Genomic DNA, 24,415 nt, shown 5'->3' on the forward strand with positions numbered 1-24,415 from the left:
AGCGTGGACAAAAATGGTCAGGGCTTTGCCTTTTTAGCATACCTGGCATGATGTGGGAAACTGTCTCACAATGATAGTGTCCTGTAATTTCTGTCCATTTGGATGCTGTAAGGAAGACATGATCGAATAAAACACATTAGTGGCAACCTCACAGATAGTAAAGGACATTATGCAACTGTTAAAAAGCAAATTCATAGTAAGAGAAATTGGTAAGTGCTGGATAATCAGAAGAATGAAAATGGGAGGAAAATATGAAGAGCATAACTTTATTCCTTCTGAAATTGACATCTTATTGTGCTATTTCAGGACGTGGTCAGATCACATTATAAATGATCACAACCAGAAAACATCAGGGATTTTAAATCTCGTTTCTACACTGTTCAATCCATACGTCTCTTGTGAAATGAAAGTGGTAGCTGTGTGAACCCAGGCACAGGTTTGGCTGTTTCTTCACTGCATTGTGGCCTTGAGGTGCTTTGCTTTTTTAGTTTTTATTTTTTTATTTTTTAGAAAAGTTATTTGTACTCTTTATTTAAAAAAAAAAAAAGAAAAAAGAAAAAGTTTCCCCCCAAACAATAGGGAGGCATACAAGAGTAAAAGCCTCCTTTTTACAGTGTCCTTCTAGCCCAGCCGGAGTTCACAGAGGTGGCCATAGTTCTTTGGCCATTGGATCAGGCAACATTAGAAGGGAGAGGAAATGTTAATGATTTTAGTGGCTACTTTTTGCTTTTGAAGAATCAGAATCTAAGTATGTGGGACATTTAAGAGGTATTCTGAATGTCTAGAAAGAATCATAATACTGCCTCATAAATCTAGCACTAAAATATTATATGTTCACTTTTCTCAACAGTAACTAAAGATTGTCTTACTATAACGGGCACTAGCTGGGTCAGGTAATAACATCTTTGTCTTATGGATAAAGAAACTGAGTTCTACAAAACTTACTTTGCCCCGTGGTTACATGTGAGCTGGGTTAGGCTTCTTACTGCTTAGAAAAGATTTTGGCCCCAAATAAAACCCTTGTAAGACATGAGACTAAATCTGTAGTGCTCTTAAGTCTGCTTATCCTGCTCTGTTTTTTTAAGTGTCACTTTCTTACGTACTACACAACTTGTTACTTTCATGGCTTGTTTTGCCTTACTAGAATGTGAACTCGGCCAGAACAAGGGTTTTTTGTCTTTTTGTTTCTCTTGTGCACTGGTGAATTACCAATGTCTGGAACAGCATCTAACCTCTTGTAGGTGCTGAGTAAATTTGGTGATTAAATGAATCGGCACGTGGTATATTATCATACCTGGCGCTGTAGATCAATGAGAGTTCTTAGATAATGTTTCCAGCTTTGGGCAAGCGATTGGACATCTCTGGGTAACACTGATCATCTCATCTGATAGGATCAGGTTTAATCTGTAAACTGGACAGGGGGACATGGCCTGCAGCAGATTTTGTTTTCGGCTTTGCAATGTTTTTTAAAATATGGAAGCAACATTTGAAAATTAAGGGGTTTCATATAAAACAGGATTTCTGGTTTCTCATGAAAACCTGGCCGCAGGGGCTTGGGTCCCTGTGTGGCAGTGAAGGGCGTGAGCCCGGCATCACCTTGCTGTTCAGACAGGGGCATTTGCTCTCTTTGCAGTGGTCCACGCCGCTCTCTGCTGACTCCTAGATACTAGGCTGACTGCCAGCTGTTCTTTTTCATCATGTGCAGTTTAATTTTTAAGTTTTTAAATATGAAGAAATATTTCTCTGTAGCCATGTTTTCCAAACGAGGAAACAAGGAAGGTAAACCACTTCACTTGTGCGGCAGTTAGGTGTTTGAGCCTCGCAGCCCCTCGATGTGATGATTATCTAAGACGTCCGCTTCTTTCAGGTCTAGACTTCTTATGATGGTAGTTAGGATTGCTGGCGGTATGCGACAGGGAAGAGATAGTGGCTCAAGACTTAGAAGAATGAACTTCAGTGGACGGGGTAGCATGGAATATGAGACTGGGAAAAATGCTTCCTTTGTTGAACGGCTACTGCCTGATGGGTTCAGATGTTGAAAGTGTGTGGCCACATTGCTGAGTGCTCAGGTGCAGTGTTTGAAGGGCCCTAAAGGTGTATATTCTCTATTTGTATTATTTTCTGTCTAAGGAGATTGTATTTTTCTATTTGTAATAAGTGGCAGGAAATGCAAAAAATGTAGAAAAGTGTTTGGAAAAAGTGATACTTCATCTAGGAAAAGTGGATGTTTTAGGTTTGTTTTTTCCTTAAAGACTTGAAAAATTGAGCTTTGGATCTCTTAAATTTTTTTTTTTTTTTTTTTTTTTAATAAGAGGGAGGTGATTAGGTTTGGGTTTTTTTTTTTTTTTTGAACCCAGGACCTCATGCATGCTAGGCATGCACTATACCACTGAGCTATCCCCTGGATCCCTTTTAATAGAAGGACAAAGGGCATACTCTTCCTAGAGGAAACTTGAGTAACTACACAATTTCAAATCATGCTTAATGTGGAAATATGACTTATATTTTTGTCATTATATAGGTGAATAAGATTGTGCAGTCCTTTAGATTCTTGAATTCCTTGTTTGATTACAGAGCTAACCATTGAATCCAATTTTCTTTGACTCTTTACCTAAAGATTGGGCTAAATTCTTCCGTGAAGAAAGTGTAAGTGAAGTGCTGCTAACATATCATTAGTTAATCTCTGTAAAATAAAGATTTCACATAACTTCATTAGGAGAGTTGAAAATAATTAAGTAGCTTGAGCAGTGAACAGCAGTCCTTGGGAAAAGTTTGTGTGTTCAGAAAAGTTTGACCCTGGAGAGATTCTCATATTAGTTCTTTAAAGTCCAGCATTAAAGAACCTCTGGCTGTTCAATCCAGAATTCTCAAGCTTACTTGACAGCAGAATTCCTTTTTAACATAAGACGTTATCAGCATGAAGCAGAATATTTGTTCTACGGCATATAGTTTGGAAACTATCACCTTGGATGCACTTAGAAAAAACCAGAGATACCACATGTAGTTGGTTCCTGTTTCCAAATGGGTTTATCTGTTGCCCTCACCTTTACTTGGGTTTGCAGTTACATTTCTTCCAGGCTACTCCCAGAGACATCAGGCAGTGACATGGCTAAGACTTAGTGTAGAATCCAGATGGACTGTAGAGGATAGTTTTGAGTCATCTTTCTTTTGTTTAGAAAACAAATATATCTATATTGATTTCCTATTTTTTGGGTCGTATGCTTCTAGTTAAAGCATGTAACTTACCATGCCTGTGCTGTCAGCTCCCACTGCAGGTGTAGCCATCTTTTTCTTATCCTGTTGTTTTTTTTGGGGGGGAAACTTACAGTGACTAACATAGATAATACTTGTTTTTTCAGTAGTTGGCCTGGTTTGGGACTTCGTAGATAGAACCTGATGGACTGGGGGAAAGACAGTGGGATAATTAACATTTTTGGAATTTGATAAGTAAGAGTGGGTGTATATATGTGTGGGTGTTGTAAAGAGCTTATAACTTGGTTAGGTTTCCTTTATAAACTTAGGTAGAACATACGCTTAGAAATTTGAAGTGATTTGAGAGGCAAGAGACCTTAACTCTTCCGTTAATCAGTGGTATGACCTCTCAAAAATAAGGGGTGGATTAGATAATCTTGAAGGTGATGCTGACTTTAAAAAAAAAAACCTTAAAAATTTTATTGTGAATTTTAAGTGCTAAGGTTGTGTTTTTGGAATTAAAATAGGTTGTAACATGCTGCAAGAGAAATCAAACCCTCTTGGTGGAAAAGTTAATGCTGATGTAAAAATATGATTTGGAATCTTTGGTATTTGCCAGGGGCTACAAAGGATTAAATGATTCTCCATTTGCAGTCTTCTTGTACCACATGAAGGCTGCGGGAGAATTTAAGGGCCCTGGGCTGACCTCATTCAGAGATCTGTAGGTTGCCATCCACGATGGCAGTAAGGGTAGTGTAGTGTGTACTACTGCTGCCTTTGGATCTTGACATTTTTACCATTCATCACCTCAGAGTAAGTAATGAGAAGCTTAGAACCGGGGAAGTGTTTACCACATCTTGTCCCTGGAAAAGGCTGCAGCCTAAAGATGCTTATTGTTCAAGGTGTGACCTGAGTGAATGTTGTATGGCTATTGTAAGTTTTCTTTAAAGATATGTGGCTAAACAAAGTACTTTCTAGGGAAAATTTCTTTCAGCTAGAACTTTATTTATGACTCTGATCCCAAGTTAGTGAAACTACTACATTAGGATCACAGAATTTAGAACTGGAAGGGAATTTGCAGATCATCTAGTCCAACCACATCGTGTTGCAGATACATGAAGCCTCTGAGAAACCTAAGTCGCACAGCTGATATTCGTAATAAAACAAATTAAACCCAAATCTCCAGATTGCCACCGAGATCCTCTTTCCTCATATTATGTAGATTTCAGGCAATGTATGCAGTGCTAGAATTCCTTGTGACATATTTAAAAAATTGGCGTATAGTTTACATACAGCAAATTGCACAAATCTGAATCTTCACAGGGATATTTTGACATGTAATTGATCATTTAGAAACTGATTTTAAAGTAAATTCTACAAAAGGTAGCTGTTGTGAGAGTGATATTTGTGTTGACAGCATTCTAAAAAGTATGTGATGTTTAAAGTGATTAGCTTGCACGGAAGATATTTATCCAGCAGTAAGACTTTTTTTTTTAATGTTTCCCTGTGCTATACAGAAGAAATCTGTTTTTTATCTATTTTTATATATAGTGGTTAACATTTGCAAATCTCAAACTCCCAAATTTATCTTTTCCCACCCCCTTTCCCTGGTAACCATAAGATTGTTTACTAAGACTTTTAAGATGTATAGACAATGGCCAAATAATATTCAGGGTTCTGGTTTAACTGATAGGGAAAGTAGCTTTCTTATGGACAGAAAAGGCATTGAGAGAGAGCTGACTTGACATGGTGTTGAATTTCACACAATTAGCTTTGAATGAATAGTATTTTCACTGTACTGTGAGCTTTTTAAACTCACAGTGAGTGATACCCATAGGACTTTGCATAAGTAAAAATTAGTTTAGAACAAATTATTTATTTTACTAATTCTAATTTCTGAATTAAATAGATGAATAATGAATGCATGAAAACATCTTTTAGAATATATGTTACAGGGGTACAGTATAAGATTAGGGCAAGATGTTTTACTACAGGATTTTCTTAAACCCTGGAAAAAAACAGTAAGAATTCATTAGTGAATGTTGGAGACAGAATGCGATGTGGCACAGCCGTCTGCAGAGATTTGGAGGATTTCCCTGTGACAGTCTGTACTGAATTATCAGTTGATTGAAGGTAGGGGGTAGGTGGCAACATATACCACACCCAAGTTGAATGTCAGATTTATTAAGCCCTCAAGCAGTATGATGATTTTAGATTTTAATTTCAGTCGTAGCAATGTCTTAAATACCTTTGACAGAGGATCTTGGAACATTTTTAAAAAGTCTCAATAAGGCTGTCTTGTAAAGATCAGGGGGATGGAAGTTTGAAAATCTCACTATTTGTTATTTGAAGGTCTTTTGAAATCTTAACCCAATTACAAAGTTAGCCAAATGTGCAAAACTGGATTTCCAGTGTCTGCATAGTGCCAGGCTCATAAGACACCCAATAAATATTTGGAAAACTGAGGGAATGAATTTGCAGCTCTGTCAACTCTGCTTTATGTGATCTCAATCATACATGTGATTTCAGCATGTATTATTCATTGATAGTAGTGCTCTGGTTGTAGTATCTGTCAGATGTGATGTCTGTAAAATGAGCTGAGTAGTTGTGCTTAATCCTAATATCGTAATTATTAAGTGTTGATTAAAATTTTACAATATTAGTCAATTTTGAATTCTCAGACATAAATATTGTCTCTGAAATGATAAACATATTAGAGGTGGAGATCAGAGGCTTTGTGTCTACAACTTGTCCAGCATCAAGTGTATCTCCTCTTTTCTGCTACTGCATTTCTTGGTTGAACAATCGAGTGGAGTGGTCCCTGGTGCTTTTTCTAACCAGTGGATGGCAAGTATGTGACATGGATCTGCACAGTCTTTAATTTCACTACCTTGGCAGCCATGTCTAATTATCACTGTGCCAGGGCAGTGAGTCTTTCTCAGCACTGCAGGGCAGACAGGCACCGAATCAATCGGAGTGGGCATGTGAGAAAAAAACTGGGGCTGTCACCAAACAGCTACGTTAAGAAGCTGGAGAGGGATTTGTGCTTAGAACACAGAAAAAGTTCTTAAATGAATCAGAATAACCCAGGTTTCCTGATTCTCAAGTGTAGTTTTTTCTTTTTTATCACTTTGACTTCTCATGTCACAGGATAGGATTGTGAAAATAAACTGAAATGATATCCTTACTTAGGGTTCAGCTCACAAAATTAAAACTAAGTCATTCTATACCTTGTTTTATCTAGGTACTGAGGATAATTTAATTCTTCATCCCAGTAATCTCTTCAGTGACTATGAAGAGTTTGGGAAATTTACTGAAATAAGGCAGGGGTTATAGAGCTGGGGAGAGGGAATAGAATGAAATAAAACTTTTCTGAAGCGCTTGGGAAAATATTTTTTTAAAGTAGCAATTGTTAGAGGTACAAGTATGTCTTATCTGTTAAGTAGAGCAGGTAGGAGCTCCACTTGGCAATGCTCTTGAAAGTTTGAGCCTCATTTAAATTTGTTGTAGATGCTTCTTTTCATATGTTTAAATGGGATGTTTCTCAATTATTTTGAATTATCAAGATTTTTATTTATTTAATATTAAAATGTGAAAAGAGGCTGCAGTTTTAAAGAGGTGCAAATTTTTCCATAATTAGCAAACACCTGAAAAAATTATTAGAAATTACAGTAATCTGATTTTTTTTTTTTTAGATTTAGGAATGGGCATTGTAGTATCAAGCACTTTGTAACTTCCTAGTGTTCTAAAGAGTATATATATATATTTATATACATGTATGTATGTGTTTGTGTTTGTATATATTTGTTTTGGAGCATCTTAATTTTAGCTTTATGGAATTAACCTTGTCACTACAGTTGCTAGAAATATAAGAATGTATGTATTTATATATACCTATCAAATGTGATACAAAACTTACTAGCGTCTTCAGAAAGTTGGCTTTTATTTTAGCACATGTGGAATTTGTATCTGTTTGTCTTCACGAGTGATCACTGAAGAGCAAATTTCAAGACTGTGTTCCTTCCAGGAATATCAGCTGGAGTGCTCTGGCATTTCACTGACCTTGTGTTGTGTGTACGGGTTGGGGGCAGAGATGAATGGCTTTACTTCAGAGAATAAGATTGCAGATTATTATTTACAAGATGGGCCAGTTTTCTTTGTTCGTTTCATGACCATGGCATGGACCTCTGACCTTAAGGACTTTTCTCTCAAATGCTTCTGTAAAGCCGTCGTCTCTGACAGGAAAGCCAATGCACACTACAGGTCTCTTTGAGAGGGGGTGGTAGTGTCTTCTTGGAAAAGAACAGCAAACCTCGTGTGTCAGACAGAAGCAGTACAGAAGTGACAGGTGTCCCCACGCTGAAGATCTGTTTAGATACCTCAGCAAACCCAGAAGTATGAATAAACTGAACTTAAAGGAGTGGCTTCTTAGGTATTAAGGAATTCATCAAACATGTGAGTGAGTACCACATGCCAGTGCCTTACACCAGTATCCTGAGGACCTTTTAATAGGTACACATTCTCCAGTCTTAGAAAAGAAAATTCTTCATCAAGTTATTTAATTTCCCCCTACATCAGATAGGGGAGAAAGTTGCATAAGACACAGTATTTGGATGTAATAAGTGAACCGAATGGAGGAAAGGGTCCTGGCCTTGAGTGTCTCTTGAATCTTTAGAGATGCTCAAGCCATCAGATGTGGAAGAAAGTCCAGCAGTCCTTCACCCTCCTTTCACTCTTGAGACAAAGGCCCAAAGGGTTCTTAGAGGTCATTGTGAGTTGGAGTAATCTTGAGGTGTCTAATTTAAGCAGCAGATAAGACCTGGACAGAATGAGTGGATGTTCTAGGAAAGAGGAGAGTAACAAGAACAAAATTTCAGTGGTCACATGCTCCCTGGAGCGTTACCACACTGGTTAGAAGGGAGAGTTGTGTGGGTAGAATAGGAAATACAGTGATATAGGGAGGGTGACTCTAGAGGATCTGTTCGGCCTGAGAAGTGTTTTTGAGGTACAGAATATATTTAGCTTATATATACAGCATTAGGAAAGATCTAAGACTGTTAACTTGAGTGTATTTTACGGCTTTTCTGGGGTGCTTAGTGAAAATGCACCACTGCCCTTCCTCGGAGGAGGGCTATCCAGGCCTCTCTCCAGAGAGTCTGATTTAGTAGCTGTGAGGTGGACTGAGGGCTCTGTATTTTTAAGCAGCTTTGGGATATATTTCACAAACCATACAGTTTACTCATCTATGATGTAAAATTCAGTATTTTTTTTTTTTAGCATAATCACAAGGTTGTACAGCCATCACCACTATCAAATTCTAGAACACTCTGTACCTTCTAAAAGAAACCTCGTGCTACCTAATAGCACTCACTTCCCACCCCACTCCCACACCTAGCCAGCCCCAGGCACCCAGGAGTCTACTTTCTGTCTCTAAAAATTCACCTATTCCGGACATTTCATGAAAAGGAAATCATATGGCCTTTTGTGACTGGCGTTTTCACTTAGAAAATGTATGAACCTTGGAAAATTGTTACGCTCTCGGGTTAGTTCTTCATTCCTTTTTATTGCTGAATAACTTTCCCCTGTATGCGTATACCACGTATGGTTTATTCTAGAGTTGATAGATGTTCGGGTGGTTTCTCTTCTTTTGGCTTTTATGAATAATGCTGCTAGAACATTTGTGAGGAGTGTGCATTTCTGAACAAGTGCCCCACCTGACCGTGCTGCAGAAGTTCCTGCACCACACCTGGAGAAACACTGACCGGCGCAGTCACGTCAGCAGAGCTCCTGCTTCCGCAGTGCGCAGTCCCTTGTGCACATCTCTCATGAGCGGTACCCTAGTCTCTGTGTGAAGAAGGGCTGGTTTGTGTGAGACTGGGTAGTGGCCAAGTGGAAGTGACGTTCTGGAAGGTATTACGTGGTCTATGCTCAGGGATGAGTGGACGAAGGATGGCAGAGAGGGTTAGTAGGCAGGATAAGTTGGTTTGGAATCTAGAAGTCATTTGATTCAATTCCTGAACTAGGGCGCTGCTCCTGCTGGTAGTGGTAATAGACAGGGTTAGAGGTAACAGACTTTATTAAAGGAAGACTCTTTTCAATGGCTGTGATTTTAAAATAGTCAACACTTTATATTTTTAACTGACTCAGACACAGTTATGTCTAATTCTGACCTTATCTATTCCTATCATCCTGTTATTCTAAATAGTGTTTTTATGGACTGTTTGAGAGAGGAAATCCGGGATAACTAACTGAAGGGTATAGAATAATAAAGAAAAATGCTGGGTTATGATATTTTGAAGCCTCTGGTCAAGTAGGGATGTTTAGATACTGTGCAAACCTGTGTCAGAACTGAACTTTTTGAGATTTCTTTTTATGTATTCTATTTTTTTTTTTATTTTCAATTTTATTTTTTTCCCTTAACGGAGGCGCTGGGAATTGAATCCAGGACCTCATGAGTGCCAGGCATGTGCTCTACCACTGAGCTACACCCCCGTCCCCTCAAAGTTCCTTTTTAGGTTCGGGATTCTCTGATATATCTTGAAACTGAAAATAGCTTCTAGGAGTGAGTTGTCATCGCTGCTAGTCAGCTCAGCTGTGCCTGGGTGACGAGGAAACCATACCTGCGAGCTATTGCACAGATTTAGAAGATGGGGCTGCCACAATCAGTGACTCTTATCAGGAAGTAGTAGGTGTTTGTATAATAGGATTATCATTGACTAGTGATCCATTATCCACTAGATTCTCATTTTTTCCATTAGATTATTTGACAGATATGATGAGATTGGTTTTAAGATGCTCCCCATTCTGTATGCATTTTTTCCCCTAACAAAAAATAACCAAAAAAAAAAAAAAATCAGGACATATTGATAAAAAATCCTTCATCCTGCCTACCTCACCATAAACAATGTGAACACTTTGGTGTATTTTCTTCTATTTTTGTTCTGTGTGAAAAATAAACATATTCCTAGTTTTGCAGAAATAAGACTACAGTGTAGACCTTCTGTTTGTTAACCTGTTATTCCTCTGTTTTATTTCCTATTTAAACTGTGTGCTGTGTACCTCTTCCTTTGTTGGCAGATCGATTTCAACAGCTTTTAAAATTGGTAGCATAGTCTTCCATTGCATGGACGAGATAGCTTCCAACTTTTCACTATTTTATGTTGTGATATACTTTATACTGAGATATTTTAGGTCACATTATATAATTTGCCAGTCTGGTTTCTGTTAATAACTTTACTGGCAGCAGTACACCTAGATGCTAAGGTTTAAGTGTTTTGGGCCAAAGTGCCATCAACCTTGATTCTTGGTGTACATATTCTGATGAGAGGAAAGGGTAAGTTTATAGTTGGGAAGGAAGTATTGTGAACAGTTAACATAAAACAGCCTATAACTCTTAAGAAATAGAAAGTAAAACTACTTTTTAGAAACATATACATATACAAATAGAAACAAAGAATTAAATTAATAGTAACTTGTGGGGACGCTTCAGTTCCTAATTCTGTTTACATACTTGCACACAATCTAAGAGTATTTTGTCACTATAACCTGGTATCTATCATATAGGAAGATGCACATTGGTCATCTCAGCTGAATGTCATGTATTCCCTGGTCCCCTGTTTATGTGCCAAGGTCAAGAACCCTGAAGATTTTGCTACTTTTTTCTGAAAATGTCACTTAGGAACTAGTTCTTGTTAACTTTTGAAAAGTCATTTGTGTTGTCATAAATATGAAATATCAAAAATAAAAGATAGGCAGATCTGTATTGTGTAAACTCTCTCCCCTCTAACTGCAGATTTCATGTGGAAAGAAACAAATGAAACATCACAGCATACATAATGGTGGTTGTTTCTGGGTGATGTGACTATGAATACTTGAAACTTTCTTCCTGCTTTTCTGTTTTTCCAGATTCTTAGAGTGAACATGTATTATATGTTGTAATATTTGGGGTGTGGGAATTAAAATATGGGACAAATATTTTTAGAAGGTTTCGGATGAGAGAGGGTGGGATGGAAAGAAACCACGAATATAAGAGTGGGTAGTTACTTTTCCACTGAGAATGAGGCCTGCCAACCCTGAGGGAACTCTAACTCCACCCTGTACTTTTCATAGCTGGAGTTTTTGAAGTCCTTTGTGTTGGTTAGGGACTAGCATGGTTAGCACAGCTAAGTAAGTATGTAACAGATTTCTATTATTAGTTTATCTTTGCCGAGTCTCATTTGATTGACAGAGAGTTCTCCACCTAGAAAGTTCGATTTATTTTGGCAGCTCAAAGAGGATTTTTGAGAGTGCTTGTTATCTAAAAAAAGTAAGGCTGGGGAACCTGCCTTTCCCCTCCTCCCTTTAAAAAAAAACTGGGTTGGTCCTAGTGAGCATGCCTAATCTAGAGATTACTCAGCAAGCATGACCTGAGGGCTGGTTTTGTAAATGTTACCAAGCCTGTTACTTACCCAGCAGATGTTCTTGCATCGTAGTGTCCCATAGTCGGGGTGAGTGGTGGAAGTAGCTGTGTGGGACGTGGATCCGTATCCTTTAGAGCTTTACCTTATGTTGTACAATAGTTTGGAAGTATTTCATAACAAAAATTTAAAGTCACATGGTGCAAAGTGGATTGAATTTTATGGGTTTTTAAAAGTCAACTATTACTATTATAAAAATTAGAGATGCTCATTGTAGGATGCTTTAAAAAATATAGTAAGTACAAAAGAAAAAAATGTAACTTACTCATTTCATTTTCCGTAGGTTAACCATAGTTAACATTTTGGTTCTATTTCATTTCAGTCTTGTGAACAATTATATGTACATATATGCTCTGTGTACATTTCACTAACTATTGTGTTGTGAGCATTTCCTTGTGATACTTACGGTTTACTGTTTCTATGTTGCAGTAGTGACTTCCTGAAGCTAGTTAAGTGGTATTATTTGTAGTTGGGGTGGGTGCAGCTAGCTTTTATTTTACAGTGGCTGCCTTAAGTATTAGACATCCAATAAACCCTTGAGACATACGTGTTAACTGTGATGTTGTTTGTTGCTATGTTCAGATTGATAGATCATTAATGCTGGAAGGATCCTTGATCATGGAGTCTAGTCCTGTAATTAGAGAAATGAGAAAAATAAGCCAGAGGAGTTGCTCATTGCCCATTTTCATTAAGTTATTTAATAGTCTAAGAATATTTCTGTAGGAAGCAACTGTTACCTCTCTTTTATAGGTCGAGAAACTGGGTTAGTGAGAATTTAATCAACATTTTTGAAAGAACCTGGTTGTGTTTTTTAAAAGCTTAGGTAGAGAGGAAAAAGTCAAACTGGTAGTTTAGTAGTGTAGTATTGAATTGACAGAACTTACTTATTAATTGGATTTTTCAACCAGCAGCTGATTGATTTAATGGCATGTGTGGTCACCTTTATTTCCTCACATATTTGTGCAGAAGTCGTTGATCTGCTGATAATATCCACTTTCCTATTTGAGAAGTTAAAATAATAATTTTTTTTTGCTTTGCAGTTAAGCAAAATGGTCAGTGTTTAAGGAATTATAATTTTCAGTAGAGATTGAAGTGACTGTTGAAGTTTTGATTTTTTTAAATTGCATAGTCAATACTAACACCTTTCATTAGTTTTGAAAAGCAATAGCTTCTTTGGAGTATTTTCCAGTTTATTTGAGGAAAAATGCTGTGGCCTTATGATTCTTTTTGAAACAAAGCGACACCCTGAGAGATTAGCTCAAGAACTGAAATGGAGCTGTTGACCGTTTCCCTTTCACCTGGGGAGGGACTGGGGGAATGATTGTGGGCAACACCGAGCTTTGTCGACCCTGAAGTGTAGGCAGCTGGGGCCTGTGAACGTGGCATTGGCAGTAGTTCTCTGTCCTGAGCCTTGGAAAGTTCTCCCTGGAACCGTCGGAGGTGCTCTTAGCGAGGCCTGCTTCCTTTGTGAGCACCTATTGTGGACGCCCCCGCTGAATGGGAGGTTTGTGAGAAGTGGTTTCCCACCAGCACACAATGCTGCCTCTTGGCAATGTAAATACACATTCTGCTTGGGGTCAGGCTCACGGCGACTGGCCAGAACGCCCTTGCAAAGAAAGATTCTGTAGTTCCATTTATTTATAGTGGCCAGTGGAAAATTAATATTCTTGTTAAATCTATTTTTAAAAATAAAAGGGAGGCCTCTTATCTAACAGTGTGTGTGCTGAATGCAAATCAATTAGCTGTGGCATATTTTGATTTTGCTAATTTGTTGCTCCAGGAAATGAATGTCACCATCTTGCTAACTGTTCTGTCTATAAACTTAGGTTCTCATTTTCAGAGTTACCTTATGCCTCAAAAAACTCCTTTGGGGTTCTCTGATCAAAGACATAACAGGCTTTGGCAAAAGAAAATAAAGTAGTGACCTTAGAAAATACTAGATCAAATCATCTCCAGATTTGGGATGGGTTCGTTGAGCAGTAAATGAAGGTCTAGAGGTCAGAGCAGATAAGAGACTTTCTCGGGAATGGCAACACAAAATTACTTGTCCTTATTTCCTTGGAATCGATCATTTGCTTTGAATCCAGGCATGTGTATGATTACTTGAGAGATTGAATGGAATCGCCATCGAATGGGCCTGGATTTATTGGGGTCAGGTCCCACCCTGTCTCTTAGTGTTTGTTGACATTCCCAGCAGGGGAGTACCTGGTCCCCAACATCCATTTTCTTATCCCTCCAGCCTGCTGCTCTTCTCTCAAGATTTTACCAAATAAATTTTCCCCCATAGTGCTTTAAAGAGTGTAACATAAACTCCTGGAAAGAAAAATTCATGCTAGAATTTGGATACCTTTTCATTTGGATTCATTTGTTCTTTATTCAGACGCTGCCAGGTGAATTGTGGATGTGCAGAGTATAAAATAAAGACAGCAGTCTTTGTCTACTAGAAAGTGAATTTAAATTTTTCTTGTATTTTTACATCTAAGCTGCTTGGTGTGGAGCAGTGGTTGTCAAAGTGTGGTTTGGGGGACCCTTGGGCATTCCTGAGACCTTTTTAATGGGGTTCATGAGGTCATAACTATTAATAATCCTAAAATGTTATTTGTCTTTTTAAATCTTATGCTTCTGAGTTCTTCAGTAGTATTAACTGAAAAATGTTTTGTGTCTTTAATGCTTTCGCATGAGGAGAAATATGAAAATTGACTTGGAAACACACATTTTGTATTAGAATTGAAATTTTAAACTATTTTTCTGGGAAGATTTTAAAGTCTGTTAGTGAACTCCTTAAGTATAGAATTTGAATGATTTCAGCACAAAAGAGTGTCTTGCACAGAGCAGAACCTAAAGAAGTATTTATTAAATAAATGAAGGCAACCCCCTTACATTTTTTAACAAATTATATTAGTGTAATTAGTGATGTCATCATTATTCATAGGGAGTGTTTAAAATATAGGCAAGTACCATGCTTTGAAACATTTAGATTCATCTATTTGCATATAAGGCATTATACACTAACTATCATTTCATCTATTAAGAGAAATCTCCTTGGTGCTCTGTGGTACGTGACAGGTTTTTTCTTTAATGGAAAGAAAATGTTTTTTTCCGAAGAATTCCACATTTTTGTATTTTCAAAAATATTAGTCTGGATTAAAGTGTTTGCTCATGTTAAATTTTTATTGTAATGGACTAAAATCTGAAGTAGTAAATAGATGTTCCCTTTCATGTGTCTGCACCTGCTAATTTGTTTCTTCGTGAGTGTTGTTACTTCATGCGAATTTTCTGTTTCAGTACCTTATGCATTCTAAGGAACACCTGGTATTTGCTTTGTGTTCAGTCATATTAGGTGAAGTACAGAACTGCTTATGAGAATGTCATCAGTTGTAGTGATGCTTTAAGAAATAACTTGTTTTAAAAAACTTGCTTGTAAACTGATCTTCAGTGTATCATATACTGTTCTCATTGATTTCTCCACCCTCCCCCACATAGGGGTAGAGGAAAGACTCAGATTTTTTTGGAAAAAAATATTTGAACCAACATCTGAAATGACTAATGGAATGTCAGAAATCTTTGAAATACATATTAAGTATAACTGAATAAAACATCATTGATGCTTCCACTGTGCTGATGTTAACAGCTTCCGAGCTCTTCCTTGTAATAAGTGTTTTATAACATCTATTCAATTCAACAAAACTGAATTTGTTGAATAAACACGATTGAATTCTATATGGACTGATTAAAGAAACCATTTTAGTATCCTACTGACGAATCAGAAATGAAGATTGAGGAAGGGAGTGTGCTTTGAAGACAAATTCATCTTACGGAACACTTAAGACTAGAAAAGATGCCACAGCTGGGAAGCCAAATTTAGACATTGGTGCTTATCTCAGATGAAAGGTTTCTTAGAGCATGGAGGTCTGTTGACTGGTTTTGTCAGAAGTGTCCAACATGGACTTGGGTTATAGAATATAACATTTCAGTGTAATGCTATTTAATCTCACGCTTTTGTTTCTAGAATCCACCAATTCTGGTACAGTCCCTGGCACATGATCATGCCCAATAAACATTTGTTAAAAGAATGGATGATTATCTTTGGTCATGTCCTTTTGTTTGATGCTATTTTAGAAGGTTCATTTCAGCTTAAGTCCTTCTTTTGGGATACTGAAAATAATAGAGTCTTGAAACCCTTTGTACCAAGACACCTTGTTCTGAGTCTCTCATCAGTAACTTGCTTAGCTGCCCTCCTCTGTGAAGTACTTTGGCTTTTGTGTTTAATCATGGCGCAGCTCAGTGCAAATCACCATGGAGGATATAATGTTAGTAGTTTATAGTTTGGTTTCTGCTGGTTTCTTTTTCTCCCTCATTTTTAACCATCTGGACTACATGATAATACAGTAGTCTTGCTTAACCTTCCCTAAGCAGGTTTAAAAAATGTTTTAAAAATCATTAAATTTGTATGTTGATAAGGATACACCAAAAACTCACAGTTGTTGCCTCTGCGTACAGGGAACTGGGGACTGGATAGGAGAGAAATGTACTTTAGCTGTCTTTGAAAGTTATCTTTTAAATTTTGTACTATGTGCTTGTTTTATCTAATTTTTAAAATTCACTAACCTATGAATTTTTCATCAGCCTTTCCACTTCTATGTTTTGTTGCCAGATTCTTAGATGTTATAATCAGTTCCTTCAGAGAGCATTGACTTTTTTTTTTTTAAATGGAGGTGCTGCCGAAGAATAGGTTCTTGCCTCGCGCAGGAAAGAATTCAAGAGCAAGGCATAGTAAAGTGAAAGCAAGTTTATTTAGAGAGATGCACACTCCATAGACAGAGAGCATGGGCAGTCTCTGAAGGCAAGAGAGGTGCAGAGTTGTTAGATTTTATGGGCTTGGTAACTTTATATGCTAACAAGTAGGAGATCATTCCAACTGCTTTGGGAAAGGAGCAGGGATTTCCAGGAACTGGGCCCTCACCCACCTTTTGACCTTTTATGGTCAGCCTCGGAACTGTCACGGCACCCATGGATGTGCCATGAGGCTCAAGGTCTACTGAAAATTGAATCTTCTGCCATCTTGGTTCTAACCAGTTTGTCCTGTCCTCAATTGCTGTGTCATTCCTTCAGTGGTTGTGCCCTTTCCTCCTGTCTCAGAGGTCCTGGGGATTGAACCCAGGACCTTGTGTATGCTAAGCAGTTACTTGATTTGGCAACACATTCCTCCTCCCCTCACCCCCCAAATAAAGGGTGTTATGCATGGCTGTTAAGTACACAAGTAGTTGCACAAATGTGAATTTAATTCACAGTAGATCTCTTAAGACAGAGTAATAAAATGCATTTTGGATTTCAGTAGCGGGGAATCTAGCAGTTGGCTTAAAACACCCACATTGCAGATGAAGAAACTGAGACCCAGAGGGCCTGTTGCAGGCCCATTTTGAGCCATAACCCTGACCAGCAGCAGGACAAAGTGCTGTGGGGCTTCCAGGCAGGTGGCAGTGCCCGAGGGCTGGGTGAGAGGTGAGCTGCTCTTGCTGGGAAGGTGAACATGTCTTCTGACTCCCCATCTCATCTCTCTGCCTCTGGCCCTAGCTGCTTGGAGGTAAATTGGTTCGGAGGTGGAAAGGCTTAGAGCTGGAGGGGGCTTTAGGAGTGACTTTTCCCGTTCTTGGACTGCAGTTTTCTAGACTTTCTCTCAACTTCCTATAGAAAAAGATCTAAGGAAACAACCACACAATTCGAAATCTCACTGAAAATAAATATTTTCAGGTATTCTCATCTTTGGATAAAGTATGTGACAAAGCTAGCTAGCTTGTGTATGTGTGAAAATAAGGGCTCACAGCTTTGGAATGTTTCTTTGTAGATGCTAGACTGCCATCCTTGGGACCTGAGAGAGGGGTGTGAGATCTATTGTGCTGTGTGTTCCCAGAGTCTAGGTGTTCTAATAAAAATGTCTGTGTCTGCTGACTTCTTTACATATTGTTTAAAAACAACGAACAGAGCAAATGGACCTTTGGTTGGTAAACTTGTAGTTGGGCCCCCTTTCCTTTTTAGTTAATATTTGCGGAACTGAGCTGTTTACATGTGGATGTGGATCTGAGGTCCAGAGATTGTGTCTGTACAGTGATGTAATTTTTTTCCTTTAGTTTTTGTTTCCTTAAAAATTTGGGTTACATTAATGGGGCTGCAGAAGCAACCAGTCTCTGTATATTCATGGAAAATTATAAAAGCAGCCTCAGATTACATATAATCCTTGGATATATAGTTTTTCTTTTTTTCTTCTTAGAAAATTGTGCCTCCCAGATCTGGTAGTCTGGAATTCAGGCATGACTATGCTTTGCCAAATTTAAAAAAAAAATCTATTTATTCTTGAAGGCAGGGCCTGTACGTTGGACTACCTGGCATCCTCCTTGGTCTCTGGAGCACAGTGGAAGTTCTTTTATTTTGTTACTTGAAACATTTATTGTTATTTGTTTTAATCTGTGGCAGCAGTGGTGGTGGTGTTTTTAGTCTAAACCCCATTTCACAGGATTTCTCTGAGGATTTAAACGTTGCCACTTAATTCTCCTGTGTTTATAACTGGATGCAAAAAGCAAGAATGTTTTTAAGCTTAAGAACTTTTTCAGACAACTGTGATTTAACTTCACTAATGAACCCGTATCAGACAAGAAGACAAATTCCAGACTGTTTGTGCCTCAACCAACCAGCTGGGTGCATACCTCCAGGTACTGCTCATGTCTCAAGAGGTTTTTCTGCATGAACAGTTATCACCACTCCTTCTTTCATTCAAGTGGCAAGCCGTGGCAAGAGCCTTTCTTCCACAGCTGTGCAGAGCTCAGCTGTAAAATTAGATTTCATTGGCATAAAAACACAGTGATTACTATCCCTATTTAGTCAATACATTTTTTTTTTTAACATTTTACTTAGATTCTTCCTTTCATGCAGAAGGCTCAGATTATACTCATGTAAAAGAGAGAAATTAACAGGTTTTTAGAGTTTGAGTAAACCTTTTTAGACTTGCGTAAACCTCCTTTTAGATTTCATTTAATCTGTATGAAGTAAACACAGTAGGCAATGTTATTTTGAAACATAGTCGGTTAAGAGCAAAAAGGAACCTTAAAGGTGAATCTATAATCTTGTCATTTTGTAAAAGAAGAAATTAATTGCCCAAATTCAGAGCTAATTATTGCCAACCCTCAAATTAGAACTCATGTTTTCCAGAACTCAGTTTGGGGTCTCTCTGGTACTTTCTTACTTTAATATACTGGTCCTTTGAACAGTTTTTAGTGAAGGGGCTGTGAACAGTTCTAATAAAAATCCTTAGTTTCTCTCCGTATCCTTTTCAGGGCACAATTTCATTTGATTTTCGAAAAAGTAAAGGAGAGTGTTTGCTTGTACAAGTACCTTTCCTCATGGTTGCCCAGAGTGTGCAGGAGAGAGGGTACAAGGAGAAGCACTAAAACCACCCCAGCCTTCTCCTGTCCAATGGCAGTGCCCCACATCAGGTTCCATGGCCACGTGCTCATTCCGCATGGTCAGAGCCAGCGCTGCGGCCACTGGCTTAGTGTTACCAGAAGGGAAAGAAAAGCCCTGCTTTTATAGCAGCAGGGACGTGATAAAAACAATCTGATGTGTGTTGATGGATGAGCAGAGTTTTCTCAATTTCAGAGGTAAAGGAGGTTGCACAGTGTTTCTATTTTGTTTTAATCATTTTTTTCTTTCTATTGATGCTGTTGGTGTTTCCATAGTAACTATCAGAAAGCTGTTTCTAGTTTTGCCCAGAAGGCTAGAAATGTTTTGAGAGTTTCTAGGTCTTGAAATATCAGTCGAGGGGTTTACCTTTCAAAACCAGAATGAAGCAGGGAGGTAAGAGGTTTTTCTGATGAGGAAAATAAAATAGCAAATGATACTTTCTTTGATAATCTCATTAGTTGTAGGAATATGTATAAATAACTTTTTAAAAGCTTGTTTTCTTTTTTCTTCTCTCCTTTCTCAACATTTCTCTCTTTCCCTTCCTCCTCCCTCCCTCTTTGTCTTTCTAAATCTTGCTGATAAAGTTCAGAATGGTAGACCACACATTTGGAAGTGGTCAGTCCTAGTGACTGAGGGCATACGCACACCTAACAGCCACCTGTATGAGAAGGAAGTCCATGAAAGCAGTTTTTCTTTGTTTCTTTTTTCTATGCTATATGATTCTCTGCCAAATTTTGACTTTTTAAGATTTTTCTTTTTTACTCTAGTCGTGGCATAAACAAGTGTAAATCAACTGCACAAATGTTTGTCATAATTTAAGTTTTAGTAGGTGTAGGTTTTATATTGGAGGCCATTTGAAAACTTGTAACACTCATAAAACATTAGCTAGCTGATAATTGTATTGTATTAAAAGAGACAGCAATTTCTTAGTAACCTCTCAAATCCATCTGGCCCAAACACATCACAGCAAGACAAAAGCTCCTGGGTTGTTTTGGTTTGTTTTTTTGTGATTCAGTGTTTATCTTTTTTTCATTTTGACTACTGATGAGTTTTTTCTTGCCTTAGTGAATTAGGAAAATTTTCTTGTCTTTATTACTATTTAAAAAAATGACTGGAACGTTTCTGATATGTTTGGGATAATTTTCTGAAACCTGGTCCACAATAGATTTTTACTATTAGAAATCATTTAGCCTTTTCAGTAGAGAAGGCACTTTTCTTGCAGTATGAATCAAGCTCTGATTTTACTAATGTGCCCATGAGAATATTTTTCTCAGACTGCAGAACAATCATGTAGCAAGCAAAATGTTTACATGCTGTTTAGATTACTTGATGGTGATTGGTTAATGTATATTTTATTGGAAAAGATACAAGCTTTATGGAATCACAACTTTAGTGGTATGAATTCTGAAAATGATTATTATTTGATTATTTACTTACTTAGTTGCTTTATAGGTCTCTATAATTGATGGGTTTCTATCCATATCCCATTCATCCAAAAACTTATTTTGTTTCTGAAAGTGCATTTGAATTGCAGGATGAAAACAGAAAGTTAAAACTGATAATGTGCCTTTTCTTTTAATTGAGGTATAACTGACACACATTTATTGGTTCTCATACTGCATTTACTTTTTACATACTTCCATGGGATAGTTTAGAAGTCAGTCAAAAGCTTCATCAGAGTATAGATGAAGAGAGCCTGGGGGCCTGCCCCAGCGCTGGCCTGAGGTTTAACTGAGGAAGTCCATCTCTTTTCACCCAGCCGGGCCACCTCATTTGGCTCTGATGGTTATACTTTGTTCCTTTTGGTGCTGTTAGTTTCTTTTTCTCTTGTCATCTGAAACTAATTTGTGTACTGTACTGCTAACTCACATCTTGAATTAATGTAAGGAAATTTGGGTCATCGGCCCATGGAGTGAAGACCAGGACATTTTGTTACTAATTTGAAGGCCGGGTCCACAGACTTAAAACTCTCCCAGCAGTGATTAAGGCTTTGGTTTTTTCAAGTTAGAAATTCTTCCTAGTATATAATTGCTTTCTCTGACCTTTGGAAATGGATCTGTGGTTCTCTCCTGAGAAACAGGATATTTATGAAATTGGCCAGTATGTTTCTTAGTATAGGCTGGGCCAAAATACTATGGAAAACCCTTTTAGACTTGGAGTAGGGAAGCAAAATAAGAGGAAAAAGTAATAATCTACTTGCCTAGAGTCATGTAAAAACTGAAGACCCTTTGTAATATTCTTTTAAAATAAGATGTTCTGTAAAAGCTTTGCGGGCATGTTTGGGTGGAATTAAATGTCTTACTAACAGTGAGGATCTGTTCGTTTTGTTATTCAGAGTGCCTAGCCCCCTCCCCTGCATTAGTGTAGAAGTTCTTTAGTAATGCTGGGCTTGCTAGCAGGTAATGAAGGTAACAAACGAGTTGCTCTCAGGAGAGAGGGAAGTTAACCACAAGTGCTCACGTGGCACCCCTTCCCTGTCGATCAGAAGAACAGAGCTGACTGGGCATGAAGCACTTGTGGTTTTAGTGTTAGGATGTGTGGTTAGGGGGAGAGGTTGTGAGGGCCTGTGGTTGTCACCAAATTCTTTGAAATGGAAGTATGGGTAAGAATAAAAAGAATAGGGGTGAAACCTTGGCGCTCCATGTGAGAAAAAAGTTTAGAGGATTCGAAAAAAGCATTGTAGTAGAGATCATCTGTTTTCCATTGGTTTATTTGGATTAGTTTTGCAGCATATTTATTCTCTATTTGTAAAGGGTAGTGGTCTAAAGAATGGATTCATTGCAAGAACTCTGTTGTGTGTGAGAGGGATGGTGTGGATGTAGTACAGCCTTGAATAAAATGCATGAGTTCTGTGATAGCTTTGGCCCCGTCAGATACACATCTGTCTCGGGGAGAAGGAACCCAGACTGGGATAATGAGGGTTTTGTCAGGGTGATTTCTCATGAGACTTTCTGACTGAAACGAGAAACAGTTCCAGCCCAGCTATCCAGAGATAACACATCTGGCCTGCTCAGCTTCCCTCCCAGCTGATAATCAGCAAGTGGCCAGGGAAGATGGTACAGAGGCCCCAGAGGCTGCTCCTCTGTGTGTGTATATAGTAATCTGGCTTCCCAGCCCAAGGAAGATGTAAGACAGCAAATTCAGGATTTGGTTCTCAGATTTGAGGGGGTGTGGTTTTTGATATGGCCTAATGAGGAGTGGAGAAGAAAACATAGAAATTAAACTCAAAGGAACAGTGAATTTCTCAAATACGTAAGGTCAAAATGCTGCAGTAATTCCCTAGTACATCACTTTGTGACTAAACACAGTATTGTTTAGTAGTGACACAGTAATGACCCTACGCCCCTATGAAAAAATTAAGTTATGGCCTGCCTGCTCTATAATGCAGTGGAAAAATGTGTACTTTCCACCCACAGGCATTGTAAATAAAATCTTTGATCCTTAAAGTTAACTGTTTGCATAGTAAGCTTTCCACATTCATTGCTTCATCCTTTTAATTTCATTTTAAAAGTTCCATCGGCTTTCTTAGGCATGTCACATTCTCCAGGTCTCCCCAGAGCAGTGGGGCTGAGGCGTACCTGTTTAAGTTGAGTACACGTGTAATTTTGTGTGGGTTACCAGCCAAAACAGGAGACTCACTTTTGGGAAGCTGTCACCATTAAATGATTGATTCATGGCAAGCCTTCCCAAGTCTCTTGGCCCAACTTAACCTTCTTTAACTGTCAGTAGTTAGGGGCTGAGTGGTTTTCCCAATTTACAACCTGATCATTTGACTTCCCATTTGTAGTTGGAAAAGTCATTACTCTCCCTCTCAACCTCCTCCATCACTAGAGATTAACCCAAAATATGGTAATAGCCATAGTACATACTTCTTTGTATCCTAAACTATGTTTTGCATCTACGGTTTTCATTCTTTTGTAATACTTCCTGCCTTTTCTCTTGTCCTTTTTGTAGTCCACGGCACTAAATTCTTCCTGTTCTATGATAATTTAAGGACGGGTTGGCAGACAGTTGCCTTGTTAAATAGCTGTGCGTTATTTTGGCTAGAGATAATTGATTGCTCTTTCTGTATGTCCGTTGCATTCCAGGCAAATAGATGTATCCTATGTATGTACATGGAGTGTAGAAAGGGATATTTAAACATTGTTGGCTGCGTGAATCACCCATCTAGATCAGTCTCTTACCTTGCATTCCAGTCAGGATGAAGTCTAGTTTACCTTTGGTGAAACTCTTAGGGATTAGAAGGTAGGCCTTGGATTTTAGCAAGATGGTGGCCTACGGAAAGAGGATGAACAACTTCGGTTATGAGAAGTGAGATTCTGTGGCAGGGTTGACTTTGTTCATTCTTCCATTTTTCTCCGTGATTAAAAGTGGTTGAGTTGAAACACCAGGAGTGTATGATGTTCATAAATCTCCACTGTACGCTGTCTAAGGAGTGACTGTACATACAGTTCACTTTTTAATGTGCAGTTCCCCCCATCTTCACTTCCCTTGCTCCCCTCCTGTTAATCTGCAGCAACCACAGCACATCTGTGAGATGGATAATCCATCAGCTAGTAGTAAAAATACAGGATTCAGGCATCTTTTTCTGTATAGAATAGCTGCATTACTCAAGTTGCCTTTACAGTTTTCAGAAGCAAATGAAATGATCTCTTTGTGCCAGTGGATTTGGCTTCTTTGGGGTTTTTGCTACTACATACAGGCCCCATGCTATCTCATCCTACACCCGTGAGACGTTTGTGGACCAGGGGTCTGTCCTTTTATCCCACACTTGGAATTGGGGTTTAACTCTACAATTTGGACTTGACACCTGTGCTTAAGAGTGCTACCTAGCCGGGCTGGATTGCTGTTTTGTTGATCGCAAGTCCTGTTGTTTACTAGTTGTTTAGTACGCTGCCAACCAGAGGTTTCTTAAATTGGGATTGTCAGTGTTAGACATAATGTTGGTGTTGAGACATTCTTTGGCATTAGGGACGGGCAACCAGGGGTGCCTGAATTTTATACAAGAATGCAATTATATCCTCCTGCCAGTACCTGTGTGTGTCTCCCCCCGCTGACCCTGAAACAACAAAAAATAGAAACAAAATAGCACTGTTAACTGGATTTGAGTCTCAGACCCCAATATCGAAAACTTCAGTTAGCTGACTTGGACCACATGGGACTTAAATAGCTTCAGTCCAGAGCAGGTCCTAAGGACCTTCATCCTTCTTCCCCCTCAGCCCCTGAGTCCCCTAAACCTGTGTCATTATTTACTACTCTGTCCTAATGGAAGGACCTAGAGGCAGGCCCTGGAAAATCAGTTTACTCTTCTG

At 38.4% G+C, this 24,415-nt stretch overlaps 1 protein-coding gene across 5 annotated transcripts in view; it reads left to right on the plus strand.

The window, feature by feature from the left end:
* FNDC3B (fibronectin type III domain containing 3B) overlaps positions 1-24,415 on the plus strand; it is a 312,077-nt gene that overhangs the window by 38,573 nt on the left and 249,089 nt on the right. Inside the window, exon 1 of one of the 5 annotated variants that reach the window (XM_064492819.1) lies at positions 18,888-19,300. The exons of the other annotated variants lie outside the window; for them this stretch is intronic. The gene's annotated coding sequence lies outside the window, so the exon portion shown is untranslated. Of the gene's footprint in view, positions 1-18,887; positions 19,301-24,415 lie in introns of those variants that run through there. 5 annotated transcript variants of the gene reach the window in all.

The sequence above is a fragment of the Camelus dromedarius genome, chromosome 2, assembly GCF_036321535.1.
Source record: "Camelus dromedarius isolate mCamDro1 chromosome 2, mCamDro1.pat, whole genome shotgun sequence".
In the NCBI taxonomy this organism is placed as follows: domain Eukaryota; kingdom Metazoa; phylum Chordata; class Mammalia; order Artiodactyla; family Camelidae; genus Camelus; species Camelus dromedarius.